Raw genomic sequence first — 17,293 nt, 5'->3', positions numbered from 1 at the left:
GCCAAAGGGGAACTTGCCCCCACAGTGAGCCTGGTTTCTCCAAAAGTTATTTTTCTCCATTAACCAACATTTTACGGAGTTTTGTGTTCCTTGCCACAGTTGCCTTCAGCTTGCTCACTGTTGGGCCTAAATACAATTATTATTTATTTTTTAATACACAATTTACAATCATATTTAATCAAACTACACAATGATGACTCTAACACCATAGTAGGGCTGCACAATTAATCGAAAAACGAATCGCGATTACTGCTGCCACGATTATGTAATCGTGAAAACTGACGATTACAGCGTTCAATTTAAATCTGCTCCTGTTGCATCAATGGTTTCCATTTACAATGTGTTTTTTCAGCGGTTGAGTATTCTAACCAATAACTAACATGTCCGTTGAGCAATGAAACAATGGCCAATCAGAGCCGCTTAGTCCTCCGTCCTATCAGTTATGACAACTGATCCTAATGCGAAAGTTTTAAACCGTCTGAATGCCCAGATGCTTACTTTATGTTCCACCTCTGTCGTGGTGGCATACGAAAATGAATACTGAAGAAACATCACCTGACACTCAAAAAGAAGCTGTAGAAAAAGCGCGAAAAGCACTTTGGAATTATTTTGGATTCATTGCATATTGCGCTGCTTGCTTTGAACGTAGATGTTAAATACACTGCAAATGAGCAACACGACAAAACTAAAATGCTCCCGTTCTAATCAAGGCATAGACGTGGTGTAAATAATTGATTTATTATGCTGATTAGACAGCTTAGTTTTTAATGAGAGCATTCGCGAGAGTGCAAAACTTTGTGCAAAGCGTCACTGAGCTCGCGTCGAAATGCAGCGGCCCTGTCCCAAATGGCGCACTTCATGTGGACTTGCGGTCTCGTGGCCTTCAGTTGCGCGTGCTTGTGAAGTCCGTAATGTGTCCCATTTGTAATTTTAGCGCTTGCGAGGGTTCTCGCGAGCGCCCCCATTGCGTCCTCGATGCGGGCAGTCCGCTACCCAACAGTCCTTGCGACAGACCAATCAGAAGGACTCCATTTTCTGAGCTGGAGGAAAAAACATGGCGGACAAGGCGATGTTCAGTTGCGGATTAAAATTGTATTTTAATAATCGCTTCTGCCTGATTGTCAACGGCGGATCACTTGCTTATCATGGGTATATAGAATCACTTTTAAGTCTGAGGTGTAGAACTTGTTCAAAACTTTGTTTTATGTAATTTCCTAGAGATATGGAATTACTCCTATTCAGTTTATTGTTATTGTTGTTTCAAAGAGAATTTTAGAATTATTGTGAGTCTCTAAAATATCAAGACAGGAAAGAATAATTTAATGCACATGGCTGTAGCTTGTAAGATTGCTTGTATTCATTGATATAGCAACATTCGGTCTAACAGTGCTATTTATACCTGCAGAAGTGTGGCTGTGTGTATTTCATAACTATTTTTGCGAATATATGGTGGTATGTGCTTTCTATAATTTTACTGTGTTCTAAGCTGTAACCATCCATGTGTCTGAATAATGTTTATTTGTTCTCTAAAGATATAAAACAATGGGGTTTTGTTGCTGTAGTCATATGTGCACTTTGTTTTTCAGAGGTTCTTTATTATCTAATGCTTTATTGCCAGTGTGTTGCGTGAAATTATTTAATAAAAACAAATATTCAATAGTTAAAGTGTGTTCCTTTACCCTATCTATCAATGCCATGACTTTTTTAAATAATAATTTGTAAAACTGCATGTAAATAAAAACATAATGTAAAAAATGCGTCATCTGATTGAAGTCTTGAAGTCTGTCCCAAATGCACACTTTTACCAATCATGCCCCCTCATGGACTTGCTGACTAGTGCCCCGTTGGTCTGCACTCTCTTACGTCATCAAAGTCTGCACTCAGAGGAAGACCACAAGGGCGGAGGGTGCCATTTGGGACAGGGTGTAAACCTGCAGTGAGTGACAGCAGTCATTGTAATGGGAGAGTTTGTGGCGTTGCTCGATTTCTGTGTACAATTTATAAAAGAATAAATAACAGTTTTGTTTTGTCATGTTAAGAAGTAGGCCAATGTGCATTTGATTTGTACAAAACAGCAATAAAATAATTCAGCTTAACTGTTCTAAGTTTGTTTTGGAGGTGTAGCCAGCATAAAGAATATGGCATGAATAGCATATTTCAGGAATCACCGTCATTGTTATCGTGTCTGCTCTAATAAGACCCATTTGCCACGCAGCGGGTATTAGTAAATTTAACATTTTTACGAATCGTACAAACTCCGATCGCAAATGACTGTTTTTCATTTCCAAAGTGCAACCACAGGCTAAAAATGATCTAAAGTTGATGTTACATGAACAAGATCACCACTGAAGATCTAACGGGATGAATGGTTCCGTCTCGCCACCAAAGGGCTTACTGAATGCAGTAAGTAACCTGGTCAACTAAATCGGCTGTTAATAAGTCTGAATATTGAATATGTCATATTATTTACTGTATGTGGACTAATAATTTAATAAGTAATTTAGCAATAATAATTTAAAATAAAATAATTAAAATAATTTAATTTATTCTATAGCATAGATATCCATTTACTATTATTTTTATTTGGGTTAACATTAACAAACATTATTACAATATTTAATGCTTTAAAGATGCTTAAAAGTATCTGGAGCGCAGCTCATATCCACCATTGAAATCTGCTACTTGCTTACTTTGTGACGTCACGGTAATTTAATATTTTAATCGACATTAATAATCGCGATTACAATATCAAACTAGGGCAATAATCGTCAATTATAATTTTTGCTATAATCGTGCAGCCCTACACCATAAATATAACAGTTTCATTTTTGTTAAAGCATGATTTTCTGTAAAGCTGCTTTGAAACAATGTGTGTTGTGAAAAGCGCTACACAAATAAAAATGACTTGACCACTGGTATGAATACGTTAAAGAACCTGTGCAGCGACTCTCTCCTCAATATGAAAACCCTTTGGAGTATCTCCTTAATAATATAACTGTGATATAAACATCCGCCATTCTTAAAGAGGCAGTACAATTTTAGCGCTTGTTTATGCAAATTATTTCAAACAATTACAGTACATCTCATATCATTATAATATATGTAATTACATGACATCATATTAATTGAATATGCAACCTATGAGGAGACTAGGACAATTTGTCAAACTCCCACCAGAACTTGGGTACACCTGTACACCTACTTATTTATGAGATTATATAATCAGCCAATCATGTGGCAGCATTGCAATGTATAAAAACCAGCAGATAGCGGCCAGGAGCTTCAGGTAATGTTCACATAAACCATCAGAATGGGGGAAAATGTCATCGCAGTGATTTCGACCGTGGCATGATTGCTGGTGCCAGACGGGCTGGTTTGAGTATTTCTGTAACTGCTGATCTCCTGGGATTTTCACACGCAACAGTTTCTAGAGTTTACTCAGAATGGTGCCAGAAACAAAAAACGTCCAGTGAGCAGCATTTCTGTGACAGACATGCCTTGTTGATGAGAGAGGTCAACAGAGAATAGCCAGACTGCTTCGAGCAGACAGAAAGTCTACGGTTACTCAGATAACCACTCTGTACAAATGTAGTGAGCAGATCAGCATCTCAGAATGCACAACACGTCAAACCTCTTGGCAGATGGGCTACAACAGCAGGAGACCACGTTGGGCACTTTATTAGGACTATAGTGTTCCCAATAAAGTGCTCAGTGAATATATATACAGTGTGTATATATATATTTATATATATATATATATATATATATATATATATATATATATATATATATATATATATATATATATATATATATATACACACACACTACCGGTCAAAAGTTTTGAAACACTTACTCATTCTTTATTATAATAATCTATGGAATAACATAAATGGAACTATGGGAATTATGTTGTGACTAAAAAAATCCAAAATAAATCAAAACTGTGTTATATTTTAGCATCTTCAAAGTAGTCACCCTTTGCCTAGAATTTGCGGACATGTACTCTTGATATTTTCTCAACCAGCTTCTTGAGGTATCACCCTGGGAAGCTTTTTAAACAGTATTGAAGGAGTTCCCATCTATATGTTGGGCACATATTGGCTGCTTTTCTTTATTATTTGGTCCAAGTTATCAAATTCAAAAACTTTTTTTTTTAAATAAATTTTAGTTTTATAATGAAATAAATTAATATGGTGGCACAATTATATTTTTGTCTACAAAACTAATTTCAAACATTTAAGCATATGCCTTCAGATCAAAATATTTTTAAGATCATGAGAAACATTTCAGTCAAGTGTTTCAAACGTTTTGACCGGTAGTGTGTGTGTGTATATATATATATATATATATATATATATATATATATATATATATATATATATATACACTATATTGCCAAAAGTATTCGCTCATCTGCCTTTAGATGCATATGAACTTAAGTGACATCCCATTCTTAATCCATAGGGTTTAATATGACGTCGGCTCACCCTTTGCAGCTATAACAGCTTCAACTCTTCTGGGAAGGCTTTCCACAAGGTTTAGGAGTGTGTTTATGGGAATTTTTGACCATTCTTCCAGAAGTGCATTTGTGAGGTCAGACACTGATGTTGGACGAGAAGGCCTGGCTCGCAGTCTTTGCTCTAATTCATCCCAAAGGTGCTCTATCAGGTTGAGGTCAGGACTCTGTGCAGGCCAGTCAAGTTCTTCCACACCAAACTCGCTCATCCATGTCTTTATGGACCTTCCTTTGTGCACTGGTGCACAGTCATGTTGGAACAGGAAGGGGCCATCCCCAAACTGTTCCCACAAAGTTGGGAGCATGGAATTGTCCAAAATCTCTTGGCATGCTGAAGCATTCAGAGTTCCTTTCACTGGAACTGAGGGGCCAAGCCCAGCTCCTGAAAAACAACCCCACACCATAATCCCCCCTCCACCAAACTTCACAGTTGGCACAATGCAGTCAGACAAGTACCGTTCTCCTGGCAACCGCCAAACCCAGACTCGTCCATCAGATTGCCAGATGGAGAAGTGTGATTCATCACTCCAGAGAACGCGTCTCCACTGCTCTAGAGTCCAGTGGTGGCGTGCTTTACACCACTGCATCCGACGCTTTGCATTGCACTTGGTGATGTATGGCTTGGATGCAGCTGCTCGGCCATGGAAACCCATTCCATGAAGCTCTCTACGCACTGTTCTTGAGCTAATCTGAAGGCCACATGAACTTTGGAGGTCTGTAGCGATTGACTCTGCAGAAAGTTGTCGACCTCTGCGCACTATGCGTCTCAGCATCTGCTGACCCCGCTCTGTCATTTTACGTGGCCTACCACTTCGTGGCTGAATTGCTGTCATTCCCAATCGCTTCCACTTTGTTATAATACCACTGACAGTTGACTGTGGAATATTTAGTAGCAAGGAAATTTCACGACTGGACTTGTTGCACAGGTGGCATCCTATCACAGTACCACGCTGGAATTCACTGAGCTCCTGAGAGCGGCCCATTCTTTCACAAATGTTTGTAGAAGCAGTCTGCATGCCTAGGTGCTTCATTTTATACACCTGTGGCCATGGAAGTGATTGGAACACCTGAATTCAATTATTTGGATGGGTGAGCGAATACTTTTGGCAATATAGTGTATATATATATATATATATATATATATATATATATATATATATATATATATATATACAGTTGTGCTCAAATGTTTGCATACCCTTGGAGAATTGGTAATATATGTACCATTTTTAAAGAAAACATGAGTGAGCAGGCAAAACACATTTCTTTTATTTCTTATGGGATTCATATTCAACTGTAGGTTATAACAGAATGGCACAATCCTAATACAAACATGGCAACAAAGAAAAAAATGAAATGACCCCTGTTCAAAAGTCTGTATACCCTTAGTTCTTAACACTGTGTATTGCCCCCTTTAGCATCAATGACAGCGTGCAGTCTTTTGTTATAGTTGTCTATGAGGCCCCAAATTCTTGAAGGTGGTATAGCTCCCCATTTGTCTTGGCAAAATGCCTCCAGATCATGTAAAGTCTTTGGTCATCTTGCATGAACCGCACGTTTGAGATCTCCCCAGAGTGGCTCGATGATAATAAGGTCAGGAGACTGTGATGGCCACTCCAGAACCTTCACCTTTTTCTGCTGTAACCACTGGAGGGTCAACTTGGCCTTGTGCTTAGGGTTATTGTCACGCTGGAAAGTCCAAGTGTGTCCCATGTGCAGCTTTCGTGCAGAAGAATGCAAATTGTCTGCCAGTATTTTCTGATGACATGTTGCATTCATCTTGCCATCAATTTTCACAAGATTCCCCGTGCCTTTAGAGCTCACACACCCCCAAAACATCAGTGAGCCACCACCATGCTTCACAGTGGGGATGGTATTCTTTTCACTATAGGCCTTGTTGACCCCTCTCCAAACATAGCGCTTATGGTTGTGACCATAACGCTCTATTTTGGTCTCGTCACTCCAAATTACAGTGTGCCAGAAGCTGTGAGGCGTGTCAAGGTGTTGTCGGGCATATTGTAACTGAGCTTTTTTGTGGCATTGGCGCAGTAAAGGCTTCTTTCTGGCAACTCGACCATGCAGCTCATTTTTGTTCAAGTACCATCGTATTGTTCTCCTTGAAACAACTACACCGTCTTTTTCCAGAGCAGCCTATATTTCTCCTGAGGTTACCTGTGGGTTTTCTTTGTATCCCGAACAATTCTTCTGGCAGTTGTGGCTGACATTTTTCTTGATCTACCTGACTTTGGCTTGGTATCAAGAGATCCCCGAATTTTCAGTACTGACTGGCATTTTCAAGGCTTTGTATATCTTTTTACATCCTTTTCCATCTTTATAAAGTTCCATTACCTTGTTATGCAGGTCTTTTGACAGTTCTTTTCTGCTCCCCATGGCTCAGTATCTAGCCTGCTCAGTGCATCCATGTGAGAGCTAACAAACTCATTGACTATTTATACACAGACACTAATTGCAATTTAAAAAGCCACAGGTGTGGGAAATTAACCTTTAATTGCCATTTAAACCTGTGTGTGTCACCTTGTGTGTCTGTAACAAGGCCAAGCATTCAAGGGTATGTAAACTTTTGATCAGGGCCATTTGGGTGATTTCTGTTATCATTATGATTTAAAAAGGAGCCAAACAACTATGTGATAATAAATGGCTTCATATGATCACTATCCTTAAATAAAAGATTTGCATGATCAGTCATATTTTCAAAATCAATGCCAAAATTTCACAATTTATGCCACGGTATGCAAACTTTTGAGCACAACTGTGTCTATATATATATATATATATATATATATATATATATATATATATATATATATACATACACACTTAAACCATTTTCAGATCATTAGAAAATTAATAATTCCTGGGGAAATAATAAATAAGTAACATAACCTATTCTAGATTCTGTTTTGTACTGTGACTTGACTCTTAGCAGGACTTGACTTGGTTGAGGTGAACCACTGACTTGACTTAAGACTTAACTCGGGACTTGAAGGGAAGTACTCGAGACTTGCACATGTGTGACTTGCTCCCAGCTCTGCCACAGACCATATTTTACTTAAAAACTGCCAAAACTGCCATTATAAAAACCCACAGGAAAATCCCAATTCTCTTCTGGGTTTTTGAACTACAACCTAAACAGTTCTATTGTTGTGAGAGACTTGAACAATCTTTAAAATGAGCTCTAGGGCAGTTGTGTCACACACTGATCCTGTTTCGGAAGAAAGGCACAAATTTGCACATTCCCTGTGCCAAATGATGGGTAATTAAAAGAAAGATTCAAAACACACACATACACACTCATTCCACCGTTTCACTTTCAACTCAGTGAGCTTTGTGGGTGCACGCTGTGAACACTCTTCATTCACACATACACACATTCAGTCATAATACTCTAAAAAATAGTATTAACACTTGATAATTCTTATCAAGAAATCACAGCTTGATCCTGGAAAGTTGGTTAATTATAGAATGATCTCCTCCCAACTATGTTCATTTTTAGAGCATAGTAGAATGGAGAGAGAAATGGTATCTGTGAAGAATTTCAGTCAGAATTTAGGCCCCATCATAATACAGAGACTGCATTTATCAGTTACAAATGACTTGCTCTTCTTACCTGACCCTGGCTGCATCTCACTTTTAGTGCTATTAGATCTTAGTGCTGCCTTCGACACCATAGATCACAACATTCCCTTGGATAGGCTTGAGAATTATGTTGGCATTTGTGGACAGGCATTAGCTTGGTTTAGGTCCTATTTATCCGACCGCCTCCACTTTGTCTGTGTAAATGAGGAATTGTCAGATCAAGCTAAAGTTAAGTATGGAGTATTTGTGTTCCTTTCCACAGTCGCCTTTGGCTTGCCTACTGGGGGCATCATGTTACTCCACACAATTTCCGAGGATTGCCATGGACATAGTCAGGCCATTGGAGAAGAGCAGTACAGGGTACCAATATATCCTGGTGGTGTGTGATTATGCAAATAGGTACCCCTCTTCATTCCCTCTTCATGATGAAACAGCTATATGAGCAACTGGGCATCACACCCATCAAAACCAGCCCTTACTATCCCCAAACAGACGTACTGGTCGAACGATTTCATCAAACTCTCAAGAACAAGCTGAGGAGGTTTGTGACAGATTCTGAGTCTACTTCAATGGCTCTGTCCTTCGTAGTGAGTAGGGCATTGAGGTGATCACTTTTGAATGGAATTTGCCCGATCTGCTGTAGCACACGTTGTTAAAGGCACCTCAAACTCTGCATAATTTTCTTTAGTGCTTCCACGATTCACAAGGAAATATTACATTGACACATTATTACTGTAATTTTGAGATTAAGAAATGTTATATTTATTATTAAAATGTCCCTCCTTTTTCTGTACGACCAAAAGGGAACCTTTAGATTTGTGAACAAATTATTTGTACCTGCTGTCCCCCCAACAGTGTGGTCACTATCGAAACAGTGCAGTCACTACCAAAAAAACTGTAGTAAAATTTAGTTGTTAACTAACATTTTATGATAATAACAGATTAACTATACGCTCAGTTTATAAACCATTAAAAGACTTTCGCACGTATGATCAAACCGATGTGATTACATAAGGCTGGGCTCAGAAGCGTACAATCAAACCGGTGAGATCTGCATTTGTGCTCTGTTTACCAGCAGAGTTGGAGTAAAGGTGCAGTCACACATACCTCTGCACGTTGAAATTATGCGGGCGAAATACAGTCATCTCAATGGGAATCAGCGCGATTGTGAATTTCACGTGATGGACTTCCGGTGGCGAAGAATTTCCCTATGCGGGTTTTGTGTGGAGTTCAAGTTTGGTGAACTTTGCGGCAAACTTTTGCAGTGTTAACCAATAGGAAGTTGCTTGGCTTGGCAGTGACTTCTGAGTGGGTGGTGTTTCATACACAGCTACACTAAATACTGTATGCACAATGGACATAATTTTACCGGCGAGTTTCTTTTCAGCTTCACTCAGCCAGAGTATGAAGTGCAGCATTAAAAAGAGGCTGCTTGGCAGTTTTTTTGTTGTTGTTGTTTTGTTATTTTGTGTGTGTGTGATTTCACACGCGCTAACCATCTTTGCTTAATTAATGTAGAAACACATGCTGCATACGTGTCATGTTTGCGATTGCCTCTTATCTCTCATAATCAACCATTATAAACATCTAAAATTCTCATCATATATTTGATAATAAATAATCTGTCCTCCAGTGCACCTGCTATGAATTATAAGGTGACAGTTTTGTGAATGAATCTACATTTTCTTTGTGTTTATTCTGCCTATTGGCTGGAGTTTGTTTTACAGAGTATTTTCTGTTATGTAATTCTCTCACAGAATTTTTATAGAAACACCGGACTTGAGCAATCTGACGCCAAAGTTGTCACAGGGGCTCTCGTAGGCGTACGTGGACTGTTTGAGTTTAGAGGGATGGATGCTCTCGTGCGTGGGGTTAATACGCACGTCTTTTTTTTCTGTTTGTTTGGTTCTGGGGGAAGTTCGGGGTTTGATTGTTGCACTAATGTTGGAATAGGGTCTTTATAATCCTGTTTTTAACACAATCTATTTTTTCAAATATGTCAAAATGTCATATGTTAATATGAGTGGATTGTCTCTCTCCATGTGGAATGTGAACGGGTTGGGGCACCCCATAAAAAGAAGGAAGGTTATTTCTTTTCTTAAACGTAAGAAATATGATATAGTGTTTCTTCAAAAATGCATCTTTCCCCGCAGGAAGAGTCAAGTAAGAGCAGGGGAGTCATTACAATGATAAGTAAACATCTACAATTCAAATGTCTCAAACAGATTAAAGATAATTTAGGAAGAGTCATTATTGTTTTAGCATTTAAATTCAGGGGCAAAGGTTGATTTCGGCTAATATTTAAGCACCTAAAGCTGATGATCAGGGCTTTTTTATAAATCTTGAAGGGATGTTGCAAGCCATTGGCACCCCTAATGATATAATATTGGGATAAATAATATTTAATCTTTTGATGGACTCAGTCCTTGATCATAGTGAAGCAAAAGTGTGTAAGCCCCCTAGAGCAACATTGACGCTTCTCAGGTTGTGTAAAAATCTTGGTCTTGGAGATATTTGGAGACTTTTGAACCCACCTGGTAGGGACTATTCATTTTATTCATCATTCCATAAGATTTATTCTAGAATAGATTTTTATATATATATATATATATATATATATATATATATATATATATATATATATATATATATATATATGGAAGGGAATATTAAGAGTGCAGAGGCAGAGCTGAAGCACCGGATGTCGCCTGTTGGCCTCAGAGTATTGACCCGATTGAAATACAGATATAATACTATTTTGTCATGGAAGGTGGAGTTTTGGCTATTCAGGGCAAGACAGTAATACTCTGAATCGGGGGACAAAGCAGGAAAGCTTTTGGCTAGATATATAAAGCAGAGAGAGTCCTTTTCCTACTATTCCCTCAGTGAAATCTGCTGGTGGTGAAATATTTACCTCAGCCATTGATATTAATAATGCTTTTAAAGAATTCTATCTTGATCTCTATAGTTCCACGTCTTCGTCTACTGATGAAGATATTAGAAACTTTGAGAAACCTTTAGAACTCCCAAAATTGATGACTGAGCAAAAAAATTATCTTGATTCTGAGATAACCTTGGAGGAGCTTGAAGAGGTAATTAAGGCACTGCCTACAGGCAAGGCTCCGGGGACTTTGCCGCTGAATTTTTTAGATCATATGCTACAGAACTGGCTCCACTTTTGTTAGAAATTGGAATCATTAAATCATTAAAGAATGGAAAGCTTCCACCAACCATGACACAAGCCCGGATCAGTCGGATTCTTAAAAAGGACCAAGATCCAAGCGAGTGTAAGAGTTACCGTACAAGTACGTTTATTGGATGTATTAAGTTACTTTATAGACACCCTGTAGCGGCGGTATAAACAAATGGATTAATTTCAGATTATTTTACTCTAGATAAGGGCACCTGGCAGGGTTGCCCTCTTTCCTCATTATTGTTCTGTCTTGACCTGGAACCATTAGCAGCCATGATAAGAAAGGAGGATGATTTTCCAGGGGTGATGGCGGGAGGTATGGCGCATAAGCTTCTGCTTTACGTCAGTTGGTCTAAATCTGAAGCTTTGGCTCTGACAGCGTACTGCCCAGTAACGGCTTTCCAGCCAGGCGCCTTCCAGTGGCCCAAACAGGGCATTAAGTATTTGGGTATTTTATTCCCAGCAAATTTGTCTGATTTAGTTTATAATTAATTTTGACCCCTTAATAAAAAGGTTTTCGAGTGATGTGGGCAGGTGGGCTTCATTACATTTATCGATGATTGGGAAGGTTAATGTTATTAAAATGAATTGTATTCCAAAATTCAACTACCTGCTACAGTCACTCCTTATAGATGTCCCCCTCTTTTATTTCAAGCAATTTGATAGCATAGTGAAGTCTTTCATTTGGAATGGTAAGTGTCCCAGGTTACATTTCAGTAAGCTTCATAGGCTGATTGACAAAGGTAGGCTAGGCCTATCCAAGAATTTGTTTTATTATTATGCATTCGGTCTCAGACATTTGGCTCACTGGTCGCTTCCACCTGAGAGAGCCCCTCCCTGGTTTTGTATTGAACAGGAAGATCTTGCCCCTATTTTGCCATTGCAAAGCCTTTCTATCAAACTAACCACTGAAGTTAAACTACACCCCGTTATCTCGCATTTGCACTCGGTATGGACAAAAGTGTCCAGAGTGCTTAAGTCGGATATTTATCTAAATGTTGCCTCGAACTTATGGCTGAGCCCCAAATTATGTATTAATAAGTCCCTTTTCTGCTGGTCAGAGTGGATTGTGAGGGGGGTTACTACACTCGATATTCAACATTTTGGGATCCACAGATCTCAGTTTTTTAGGTATCTACAGCTGCGCCACTTGCTCTGTACTATTTTTGGGAATAGTATACACCCCCCTAAAGTGGCAGATACTATGGGAGTGGTGATTACTGCTTTTGGAAAAGGTCATGAGGCAACAGTGTATTACTCCCTGTTAATTCAGAGTCTGGGGGACGGAGCTTCAACCTCTCTCAAGAGATTATGGGAGAAAGATTTAAACTTGGAATTGGAGAAGGGAGAGTGGGCTAGGATTCTAAAAAACATCAAGTCTGCATCTAGAGATGCAAGGGTGCGCCTTATGCAATTCAAGATTTTACATCAGTTCTATTGGACCCCCTCCAGATTGTATAGGCTTGGTCTTAAAGACACACCCACCTGCTGGCGATGCCAGTCAGAGGATGGAGACATATTCCATGTCTTTTGGGGGTGTGTTAAGATCCAGGAGTTTTGGTTGAAGGTTCAGAGTTTGGTGTGTGATGTATTGGGCACTCGGGTATAATTTTGCCCCAGACTCTGTATTTTGAGTGATGGGGTGGTCATCGATATTGAAAATAGACACATAAAGAGTTGGGTCTTAACCAGAGTCATGATCGCCAGGCAGATACTTTTAAGGGATTGAGGTCGGCTGGAGCACCCTCATTTCAGCAGTGGTGCTCAGAGAGGGTGGTGGCCTTTGAAGAAGGGTAATTTAGAAGAATGGGGAAGTATAACTTGTTCGTGGAGAAATGGGGCGGATATATGTCATTTATGGATGTGTGATTATTATTATATTTTTTATTTGTTTATTTATTTATGTGTATATATATATATATATATATATATATATATATATATATATATATAATTTATTATTATTATTATTTATCTATTTATTTATTTTTATTTGTTTGTGTGTGTGTGTCTATATAATTTACGACCACTGGGATGTTGTTGTGGGCCAGGGTGGGATTGGGGATTGGGAGGGGGAAGGGTAATAGTGGGGGTTAATGTTGATTCTGTGTATATATGTTTTGTTTCACTACGTTCAGTTATGTGAATCAATAAAAATTGGTAATCTGAAAAAAAAAAATGGCAGTTATCAAACCGCTTATTAAGGAGCCACTTCTTGATCCTGGAGATTTGGCTATTATAGACCAATTTTAAATCTCCCGTTTATGTCGAAGATACTAGAAAATGTAGTGTCCTCCTAACTATGTTCATTTCTACAGAGAAATGGTATATATGAACAATTTCAGTCAGGATTTAGGCCCCATTACAGTACAGAGACTGCATTTATCAGAGTTACAAATGACTTGCTCTTATAATTTGATCACGGCTGCATTTCTCTTCTAGTGCTTTTAGATCTTAGTGCTGCCTTCGACACCATAGATCACGACATCCTCTTGAATAGGCTGGAGAATTATGTTGGCAGTAGTGGACTTGCATTAGCATGGTTTAGGTTCTGTTTATCAGACTGCTACCACTTTGCATGTGTAAATGGGTAATTGTCAAAACAAAAGTATATAGTGCCACAGGGATCAGTTTTAGGGCCTCTGCTTTTCTCCTTTTATATGCTTCCCCTGGGAGATATTATCAGGCATCAACTTTATATTTCTTCTAACCCCAAGAAATTTCACAGTTCTCCAAATTAGCAGTGTATCAATGGAATCAAAGATTGGATGGCCAGAAATTTCCTTCTGCTCAATTCCCCCCCCCCCAAAAAACAGTACTAATTATTGGACCAAAAAAATAATCTGCTAAAATATTATTTGACTCTCGATGGATATTCTGTTACATCGTCTTCTATAGCAAAGAATTTAGGTGTTATATTTGATACCAATCTGTTATTTGACAATCAAATTTCCAATATTTGTAGAAAAGCATTCTTCCACCTCAGAAATATTGCTAAGTTACAACACATGCTCTTTGTTGCTGATGCCAAAAAAACAAATTCATGCGTTCATGATCTCAAGACTAGATTATTGTAATGCATTACTACAAGATCAATAAATAAACTTCAATTGATTCAAAATGCAGCTGCCAGAGTGCTGACTAAAACCAAGATATATGATCATATTAGCCCCATTTTATCAACGTTACATTGGCTACCTGTTCAATTTTGTATTAATTTGAAAATTCGTTAACTACATACAATGCTTTGAATGGTCTAGCTCCACAGTACTTATGTGACCTTCTGCCATGCTTTATTCCATCACGTTCATTATGATCACAAAATTCTGGCCTGTTAATAATTCCTAGAATATCAAAATCCTTTTCCTTTTTGGCTCCAAAACTATGGAATAGTCTCCCTATCACTTTTCGGGATGCAGACACACTACAGGGTGATATGGCTGCTGGACACCCCTGGCTAAATTTGTGTGTAACCCCATGCTAAGTGTGAGAGTGGTAAAGCACAGCACAGCACTGGTAAGCAGAAGGTTGACGATTCAATCCCCACAGCCACTACCATTGTGTCCTTGAGCAAGGCACTTAACTCCAGGTTGCTCTGGGCGATTGTCCCTATAATACGTGCACTGTAAGTCACTTTGGATAAAAGCATCTGCCAAATGCATAAATGTAAATGTAAACTCAAGGCCCGCTAAAAGTGTTTGAGTGGTAAACCTCTCCCTAGCTTGAAGCTCATCAAGCATCGGGGAATAGACTGAGTGTGTTCAACTGTCAGACGTGCTGACATAGTCACCAAATCGAGTTTCATTCCCAAGAAGAAAACATGACAATTAGGCACCAACACACACTTCACCCAATTGACTTTGACACCCAAATGCTCCAAATGTGTGAGAAACAGGTCCCTGTGCTTGTGCATCTTACTGCATTTAAAGCAACCAATCATCGAGGTAATTCAGAACACGGACGCTACTTAGTCTCAGCAGAGCAAGCGACTCATCAACACATTTCATTTATGTGTGAGGACCTAGGGACAAGCCGAAGGGCAGAACTTTGAACTGCTATGCAGTGCCCTTGAAGGCAAATGGTCTGTGACGAGGGTCTATCTGCACATGAATGTATGCGTCTTTCAAGTCGATCAACACAAACCAGTCCAGAGGATGGATGTGAGACAAAATCTGTCTTTGAGTAACCATCTTGAAAGGAGATTTTGCAAATGTCTGGTTCAAGCGTCTAAAGTTCAGAATGGGACTCAGCCCACTGTCCTTTTTGGTGACCAGAAAATAGCAGCTATAGAAGCCTAACTGTGTGTCACACGCTGGCACTGTTTCTATCGTGTCTTTGCCGGGGAGACTCCGTACCTCTAAGCGCAAGACCGGCGCATCCCAGACCATCACGGTGGAGGACAAAATGCAGTTGAAGTGAGGCAATAGCCTCAAGAACTGAAGTATGTAGCCATGTTCGATTGTGCTCAGTAGCCAAGCACCTTAAATCTCCGTGTTGCGACATGGAAGTCTTCTGGCATGCCGTTAACAATAGTAAAAACAGGGCAAAACTCTGCTACAGAGGAGATGTCACACTCTCGTTCCCAGCTCACATTGATGGAGAAAGCGAGAAGCAAATTCCTGTCAAATTTAGCAAGGTGTGTCACTCCACAGACACTGGGTTGCCCATAGACTTGCCAATTTCCTGGGGAGTGACCTTGGTTGCAATGGTGACAATTCATGGCTCAGCGCATATAACAAGCACCGCAAAGGCGGCAGCGCCAGAGACCTGAACACTCACAGACTAGGGAGAACATCAAGTCATTATAAGCTGCTCGTGCACTGGAAAGAATGGCACCAGGTGTGGAACTAGAAGGCGCATCAACACAGTAAACACCATTCATCCTTTTTTTTTTCTCTCGATGCTCAAGCAAGAAACTTCAAGCAACTCAGGACACTTGTCTCCTTTTCCTGCCCACAGGGGGAAATTACAGTAAGCGTCTCACCTGAGCTGCATACCATGTCTCTGTAATGAAAGCCCAGTGACAAAATATCCCTGACATCTTCACCACCGAATGTGAACGAGAGCAGCACGCCAGGAGCGAGCCGCAAATTGCCATTGGTGCACTGAACAGTTGAAGTCACTTGAGATGGATAAGAGGAGATACGCGAGGCTCAAGACGCAACAAATCACCCTTAAATTCTCTGTGCTTCGTATCCTGTACTCGCTAGATTTAGGGAGAGGGGATCAACGTCAGCATTCCCGGAAAGCAAAAGAAAATATTTTCTTTTGTATTCAGTTGACAGTGTATCTTCTTAGAGTAATGTTAAAGTACACATACCGGAATATAAGCATTTACTATTCAATTGAAATGGATGAGTAGTCCTTAGATATCAAAATGAAAGAGTAATATAACATTTGTTAAATGCTCAGTTTTTGAATTCATTTGTTACAATTTTTTTTTCTCTGAAATTTTCTGTGGACCTCTTAGCAACCCCTTGCCACCCCTTGGGGGTTCCTGGTCTCCAGTTTGAAAACCCTTGCTCTAATGTAAGAACATTCAGACATTTTTAAATGTGACTTAAGTGTCCAACTACTTCGTCTTTTGTTCTGTCAACAAACTTCCTACACTCTTGTGTATTTACGCTTATTTACAGGGATTAATACACACACATTTTAACACTGATGTTTGAAACACATTCAATAACTGAACAGTACCTTATTTGATCTCTTTTGGTTGCCAATATTGATCGTCCAGTGATTTAATCTGTCCTCCTGCTCTTATCCCCTGTCTGAATCGCTGTGTCCTTTGCTCAAGGTTTGACAGACAGCTCTATCCATGTGCAGATTTTGTGCTCACACATGACATCCTTACTCTTTCTGTCCACTCATCTCATTCCATTCTATTACAGGAACATTTCAAGACATTTCCAAGTGGACTTTGGCCTCTTTGTATTATATCTTCTCAGGCGAGAGTAATTATATTTCATCTGTGACATTTGATC

General features: G+C 39.3%; 1 protein-coding gene across 4 annotated transcripts in view; it reads right to left on the bottom strand.

The window, feature by feature from the left end:
• The window catches only part of si:ch211-217a12.1 (alanine aminotransferase 2-like), a 75,682-nt gene extending 58,589 nt beyond the window's left edge, over positions 1-17,093 (bottom strand). For 2 of the 4 annotated variants that reach the window (XM_051666769.1, XM_051666771.1), the window contains exon 1: positions 17,007-17,093. The gene's annotated coding sequence lies outside the window, so the exon portion shown is untranslated. The remainder of the gene's footprint in view (positions 1-17,006) is intronic. The other 2 variants (XM_051666767.1, XM_051666770.1) reach the window with 1 other exon arrangement.
• Positions 17,094-17,293: the final 200 nt, after the last annotated feature.

The sequence above is a fragment of the Myxocyprinus asiaticus genome, chromosome 32, assembly GCF_019703515.2.
Source record: "Myxocyprinus asiaticus isolate MX2 ecotype Aquarium Trade chromosome 32, UBuf_Myxa_2, whole genome shotgun sequence".
Taxonomy (NCBI): domain Eukaryota; kingdom Metazoa; phylum Chordata; class Actinopteri; order Cypriniformes; family Catostomidae; genus Myxocyprinus; species Myxocyprinus asiaticus.
This window is presented reverse-complemented; position numbering and strand designations above follow the sequence as displayed.